Source organism: Drosophila busckii, chromosome X (assembly GCF_011750605.1).
Source record: "Drosophila busckii strain San Diego stock center, stock number 13000-0081.31 chromosome X, ASM1175060v1, whole genome shotgun sequence".
Classification (NCBI taxonomy): Eukaryota; Metazoa; Arthropoda; class Insecta; order Diptera; family Drosophilidae; genus Drosophila; species Drosophila busckii.
Window position 1 is genome coordinate 7,478,013 of NC_046608.1, and position 8,301 is coordinate 7,486,313.

The following is an 8,301-nucleotide window of genomic DNA, read 5'->3' on the forward strand; positions in this document are numbered from 1 at the left end:
GCTACGTCGACTGCGTAGGCTGAGATTTATTCAATTTAATTTAGAATGCTATTGAGGCTTGCCTGCCATTTGTCGTTGCCGCTGCCGCTGCCGCTGCCGCTGCAAAGGCATGTGATTAAAAATTGTTTACAAAGTTCATTGACACGCAAGGCGAACAAACAGACGGAAGGACAGACGTACGTACTGAAGCCGTGCCAGCAGCTTTGCCAAAGCGGCAATCAAACGCTGCCTAGCAATTTGTCGCCCATTCGCTCTATAGCGTGCTCATACCACAGCGCCCAGCCCAATACAAATTGCACTTAAATGAATGTTATGAAGTTGTTAAAATACAGACAACAATGTAGGCACTGATAGTGAGCCACAAACAATGTACAAGAACAGAGCTTAAAGTGCAGTGTACTTTTTTTCTATTTGAATTGATTCGCATGTGCTAAACACTTTTGACTTTTCGTATGTATAATGAGCTTATCAGCGTTCAAAGCAAAGCACACAAAGGATTATGACAAAGTCAAATTTGCTTTGCATGTGTTTAATTTGTTTTTGTTGTGATATTTGCTTTCATTAATTATAATCCGCTGCCTATTCATATATAACTCATACGACGCTTTGCACCAACGCTGCAAGGCAATTGCTGTTCATTTCTTTTGTCTGTCTATCTGTCTGTCTGTCTGTCTGTCTGTCTGTCTGCTTGGTGTACATATATTTTTGGTGTTTGCTTGTGCCTTAGGGATGCGCGCGCATGTTTGCTGCCAGTTGTTTGATTTACTTGCAATGCAAATGCGGAACGTGAGTCTAGCAGCTCCATTAGCCCAGACGCTGACCCAGTTTTGTTGTCGTTAACATTGCTCGTCTGTGGTTAACTGCTTAAGGAATAATTCATTATGTATTTGTCACTTAATTTGAGTGGCCTGCCCTAGCAGCTGACAAACGTTCGTTCGTTTTTTGTGCTGTGTACAGGCAAAATTTGCCTGCTAGCTAATTGCCCACGTTGGAAATCGATCAGGCCAATAAACGAGTCACAGTCGCCGCCTATCAACCCAAACACAACCCAAATTGCCACCCATAGACTTGACTCCCACCCTGCGGAAGTTGTCAGCTGCCAGCTGTTGTGCGTGCTTTATATTCAAGTGAAATTGTTTATTTGCGTTACTTTTATGGATTTACTTTTGTCGTTGACAGCAAATTGTTTGCCCACAATAGTCGCAGCGACTGTTTTCAGTTCCCTTTGTATTTGTTACTTCAGCTACAGCTACAGCTACACAGCTTCCGTTACGAGCTTAGCAATGAAAAATTATCTTGCCATGCCTTGGCTATAGATAGTGTCAACAGCTGAAACTCAATATGGATTCATTTTTTCAAATAAAAGCAAATTTCTCTTTGTTAACAATGCGGCGCACGCTTGTTAGTGAGGCAAATGTTTGCACTATTCATTTTGCGAAATGACAGTAAGTAGCCTATGGGCTGATTTCAATATGCAGTTGGTTAGCTGATACGCTGCGTATGCGTAATGTCCGCTTTTTCTGCATACAGCAAATTAGCTACATATGAAGCGCAGCAGCTGACGTATACGCAATGTGTGCTTTGCTTGTTAGTGCTTTGCTTGCAGCTGTAATGTATATGGCAGCTGATTCGTTTATAAAGTCACAATGTTTTTTTTGTTGCTTGCTGCTGCGTATACGCAATATCAGCTTTAGCTTAGCTTTAGCATGTCCTGCAAACAAAATGTGCATGTCTTGCAGCAATACGAAAAAAATTCAAATAAAACAAAGCTGCGCAGCCAATTGATATTTGAGCTTACTATAATGTTAGTGTTGTTGCTCTTGTTGTTACGCTGCGTATACGTAATTGCTTGTTAGCATTTCGTTGCAAATAAATTGCAGCATGAAAGTGAAGTGCATTATTTATGCTTTAAGCGCATATTGATGTACTCATTGTTGCTGCTTTTATATTGCGTATACGCAATGTCATTTATGTATATGAAAGCGCTTGGCGCTTGGCCCGTCGGCTCGCGAATTTTGTGAACTAATCCACATGGCAACATAATCAACAGCAATATATACATATATATATATATGTATATTGCTGCTTGTCAGCATTGATTGAAAAATGTTTTGTAAAATATTTTAAATGCAGGTTAAGCCAATTTTTCTCACATTGCCAGCGAAGCGTAAAGTTTATTTAATCTGTTTTAGCCCAGACGCGATTATAGCAACAGTTTGGACATATATATATTTTTTATGTAAGGCAGACAACTTTGTCTGGTGTGTGTGTGTGTGTGTGTGAAGTTAATCTGCGTTGAGTTGCTTCATTGGTCTCGCCCGCCCTGTCGCCTCCAATTAACTTTGTTTGCCTAATCAGAATGCAACGTACAACGCACTCCGGTGCCGTCTGTAGCTAGCTGGTCAGCCATATTTGGTTTGCCCTTGTGCGTGCCAGGACTTTTGCCATCATAAATGCAGCAACAGCAGCAGCAGCAGCGTCTGGCCTTCGTTCGTTTTTATGGACTTTTATTGAAGACACGCACACATAAAAATCCATGAGCATAGCAAACACACGTCCCAAAATAGTTTCAAGTTAGTTTCAAGGCAGACAGCGCGCTCGCTCGCCCGCTTTGGGGATAAAAGGCAAAGACTTTGTGCTAACGCATTCATCAAACGTCAACTTGACCCAATTTCCAAGCACGGTCATCGTCGCTGTGTGAAAAGTTGCCCACTGTCTAGCATATTATATAAAAATTATATATTTATAGTTAATTGTTTCAACATATTGTGGCGTATGCCAAAAACTTTGATACGTTTGTGTCATTGGCTGGGGACCTCAAAGTTTTCTGTTGTTTGCTTGAAAATCTAATCAAATGCCTCAAACTTGATGCAGAGCTGCATAATTTATGGCCCAAGGCTATGGGTAAGTGATACCTTTGATGCTAACAAGCAACAGTTGTTAGTCCAAGCCTTGAATCGGCGAATCTGTTTCGATTCTTGGAACAGCTCACTCTGCCCTAATCACTGCTCAATTAGTAACTTGCATTAGTTACTGCTGGCTGCTGCCAAGGCGAGCAGCTTGTGTTGCGCTGCTTCAACCTGCTGCAGTTTGCTCAATCGTATAGAAAAACTTTATCAAATAAATCAACTGATATGTCAATTAAAAGTGAAGCAGATTTTTATTAATCAGCTACGCATGCCAAGAAAAAAGATTTCAATTAGACAAAAGTGAAACTTTTAGCGCTGCAATTTCTTATGAAGTTTTGATTGTAATTGATTGCTATACATTTTAAAATGTTTATTATTTGATTGCAAATATTTTGCAGCTTATTTTTTATCAATCTAAATAGATATAGATATAAAATATATAGACATAGATAATGCTTTAATTAATTAATTAAACAATGCTAGCTGCTTGCAGCTTAATTTGTTTTGATTTAATTGCACAATTTGATAAACAAGTCGCTGCTTCATTTTACATGTGCAAATAAATTCGATGCACTAATTAAAGGTCAGTTTAGCTTTGAAATTTTAAACCAAACGTAACGCTAATTGGCGTTGCAAGAATTAGAAAAGCACATTAGAGAATAAAACGAGCAATGCAAATGTTGACAACATGTTTTTAAATTTAAATATATTTATGAATTGTTACAATTTGCTGTTTGCTTGGACAACACAGCGTATGCTTAATTAACAGTGAAGAGAAAAAAAAACAAATTAGCAGCTGCTATACAAAGTTTTTAGAACAGTTGAATATTTAAATACATTTATGCACTTTTAGTTTTAGAAATTCACATTTCTGAATGTATATTGAAGCTTAGCCGCGCTGCATTCGCTGCAATATAATGAAGGCGAGCAATGTTGTTGCTAATGGACATGACAATAGGCAAATGCGTGGCTAATGGAATGACCAGCAAGCCTATAAGCTCATTCGATTAGTTGACATAAAAGCAGAAATATGAAAAACGCATTGCCACAAAAAAATCAAATGCAACGACAGGCCTCAAGTTGCTCAATGGGCACATTCAGCAAATAAGTGGATTAGCTGTGAGCAGCCACACACGCTGTACGGGCTGCTCGCTCAATGAAGTAATTGGGGTTGCTTGTTTTCAGCAAATAATTGAGTTAAAAATGTGCATTTAAATGTAATTGCAAAAAAGAGTTAAATTGAAAAGTCAATGTAACTGCCATTGAATTTATTTTGTTCGTATAAATAAAATTACAATAAGTAGCTTTACATGTAACTAAAGCTAACAAATTATATTTGTTACATCATTTTTTTTCTGCAGCTCAAGCAAAGCTGCTGCATTTATGCAACAAAATGAGCTGCACTCAAATCAAAGCTGAGAGCTTTATTTTTCTTCAGTGCTTGCGAGACGAAGTTATTTGCATCTAAGCGACAGGACAGTAGCAGAAGGAGAAGCAGGGACAGGTATGTGGCAAGAGCTTACTCATAATGGACGAGCTGCCACGTCTCTTAGCGTCTTGTGCTATTCTATTTTTTGTCTTTCTGCTAAAAGCCGTTGATGTTGCTGATGATGATGATGATGATGATGATGATGATGATGATGTGCGCATGTTTATATCTGTGTATGCAACGAGTTTACATATGTATCTACAAGTGCTAAGCTTGCTACAGTTGCCACTTGCGCTTTGTCAGTGGAAAACAAAGTGCACACAAATGGACAGAAATGTTAAGCGCGAGTGCAAAAAGAAAAACGTTGAGGTCAAGTTGAACTAATGTGATAGCTTAAAATTTATGCTGCAAGCAATTGTTAAGACTTAATGTTAAAATTTTGCAAAACGAAAAATTTGTATGGCCATTTTGTTGCCTTAACTGCTGCCGTCGTTTGTTGCCGCCGCTGATTACGCATACGCCTTGTTGTCTAAGCCGACAGCAGCTTAAAAATTGTATATAAATATTTGCAATGTTACTGACTAACTAAACTACAATAATTTATAAACAGTTAAATACGCCTACGCAACAAACAAGAGAAAAAGTTTCATATTGCCAACATTTTCAATTATTTTTGATCTGGCATTACGTTTTAATGTAAAAAAGAACATTTGCCATTAATTAGTGCAACGAATTTATTTGCATCAAATTCTTGTTAAAAAACATGTAAGCTTATTACAAATTAAATAAATCAGCAGCTTGTTTCGCTTACTTGAAGCCCCGTGAATTGCGTATAGTAAAAATTTTATGGTATGCAAGACATTAGGAGCATCAATTTAAAAGAGTGTCAAGCTTTATGTTATTGCTTTGTTAAACAATAATATTAATAAATATTCATATCATGCAATTGATCAATTTCATTCATTTCATTCAAGTGCAGACTTGCACTTTGGCACGTAGGCGGCCGTAGGCTGTGATAAACAGCTGTTTATAGATCCGTTATAATTTAGGCTAAGCTGGTCATGAAAATTTCCACCTGCAGTCAAAACAAAAACCACAACGTGGTGCGCAGACATCGAAGACATCGTACGATAGACAGCTCTCGCTCTCGCTCTCGCTCTCGCTCTCTAAGCAACGCACTCGTTCAAGAGATTGACCGATCGAGCGCCTACGAACGAGAGAGGCGAGCAGCGCTGCTCTCACGCTCGCTGATAGCAAAGCAAAGCAGCTTCTGTGTGTGTGTTGTGTGAGTGGCTGACTTCGTTTTCTTTTGACTGCAGGCAGAAACTTTCCATGAGCTAAGCGCTCAAGCGCAGTCGTCGCTGCTTGGAGCATTGAGGATATCGCGCCAACGTTCACTAAATGAAATGTTTTATGTATGAACAACAATTTAATTGTTGATTTATTAACACTTTTTCTTCTAAAACAATTCAATGTCTGAGCTTTACTCTTACTCTTATATTAAAACGATTCAACGAATTTTATAGCGTTGAGTAAACAGTTTTCAGAAAGCCCAACTACTTTTTTTTCAGTTTTAAGCAAATCTAGAGAGTTATGTTCAGAAAACTAATATATTTTGTAATTTCAGCAGTTTAATTAAATAAGCAACTTAGCTGCTTTTGATTGTTAAGCTTATCTACGAATTGGCTAAAACCAAGGCAAGGTGGCACAGTTGCCAATGCAAAGCTGAGACATATGGCCAAAAGGCGATAAGAGCCTGGTGCGAGCCTAAGGACACAAAGTTTGTTATGCAATTTCTATAGTCACCGCAGCTTAAGCTGCTTATTTGAAGTTCTGCATTCGAACGGATTTATTTGCAGGCACAAGTTTCATCAGAATTCATTATCGCTTGCAATTGAAGCGCAAAATTGAGGATAAATAAATATATGGCATATATTCAAATCTTAATTTCACATTTGTGCGAACAGCGTGGGCGTTTCGATTGACGTCAATGCAATTGCAGCTGCAACAAAAACGTGATGCGAAGCGTAAGTTGATGAATGTGTGAGAACTGCAATACCCTGGAAAAAACAAAAAGACAGCGAAAGCATTAAAATATTGCAGCAACTAATTTGTTGCCCAAAATTGCAATAAGCAGCTTAGAGTGTATTTTATTTTTGAGCAGCACTTGCTGTTCGAACAGTCCGAAGGACTTCTTAGGACACTTGTTGTGAGCAGTGTGAAATGTAATAGCTGAAATGATTGGCTGCCGCTGTTGTTGTTGTTTGTAGTTGATTGGCTGACGCAAGGAGCTGATTGGTGGCATTTATAATTGTGAGGAGGCCACTTGCGTCACGAGAGGACGCAAGTAATTTGTTGCTCAACTGATGCGCACTACAAGTTGTGCACTGGCTAAATTGTAATTAAGTTTGTTGCAGTCTTTTCGTGGAAAATATAAATAGTGGATGGGCAATCGCATTTGCTGGCTTTCATTTAAAATTGCTGCAGTGACCGCAACTCATAATCAAACAGCAAACAGTTGGCCCTCAGGGCATTGCTGCTGCCGCAGCTGAAGAGACCACGCCGTGTAGCCCACGCAGGCCGCAGCGTTAATGCAAAGTGTGGAGGCCACAAAGTCTTATGCAAGTTAATTTGCTTTCGCTTATGCCTATATATCGTATTGCTGCCATTGCAATTATTGTAGCGTAAATAAATGCGTTTCCATGAATTGCACTTTTGGCATTTCTTGCCTTTGATGCAACACTTTTTGTCAATTTGCTTTTGTGCCCCAAGTGAAACTAATGCCAGCTTATAAATCAAGCATAGCTCACTAGTTGTTAATAGCAATAAAAAGCTTTGAGCAAACATGAAAATAAAGACACAAGTAAATTATATTTGGCAGCTGCAAATGCAATTGCATGTTCTTTTTTTTTCTCCGCTTGTCCTTTGCTGTTGCATAAATGCATAAGCTTTGATTAATATATTTTATATCAATATTTATGTAAAAATTTATACTCAATTTGTATCCTTTTTGTTGTGAATTTCTCTTTGCAGTTGTTAGCTGCTTATTTGACTAGCAAAAATACGAAAATAAATGCTAAGCAAATTCTGTAATCTTGTTGTGCTTGATTTCATTCATTTTGCAATTATTCAATATAGAAATTGAAAATTTCTCGCAGCCCAACTAGCGAGTCCTTTGCCCACTAATTGTTGTGAACAAAAAATAGCTTGCTGAATAATATATTGGCACTGGCGCATGTTTAAAATCCGTCAAGCTTTCACTTAAAGCCAAATGAAATCCGAGAATAATTAATTAACTTAACTGTGTGTGGGGTTGAAGCACTTTGGCTCAGCTTACTGCTTCGCCTAATCAAAGGCAGCTTCAGTTGTCATTTGAAAACTTAATACTTGAAATTGCACACTCTATATGTGTGTGTGTGTGTGTGTGTGTGTGTGCGACACATTCACATGTAAATTGCGCTTCAGGGCCAAATGCAAGTTTACAACTGTCGCCAATACTAAAAATTCAAAGAAAAATAATGCAAGTGCGCATTTGATGAATGCAACTTTGTTGGAAATGCTTTGATGTTGCATACTGCGAAATTTGAGCAAAGTGCGCACAAAGAGTTAAGTTAGCAACTCATAAAGTCACCAGCAGCAGCAGCAGCAGCAGCAGCAGCAATCAAAAACACAAAACTCAAAAACTAATTGTCAACAATTTTTGCTTTGAACTTATTAGCTGCTAATGGGGACTTCTTGGTCATATTAGTGACAGTGCATAGCGCACAGTGGAACAAGTTGAGTAAAAATGTTGATAAAATTGCAACTGAATTTTAAGCTATGTGGCAACGCTAAGCGCAAGTAACAAAACGAAATAAATTTCATTAAACAAGAAACTTAAAAAATATGATAAACAAATTGCATTGTTTTAATTATGCACTAAAAATTAATAAGAATTTAATTATTGCTGAATATTTGATAGCA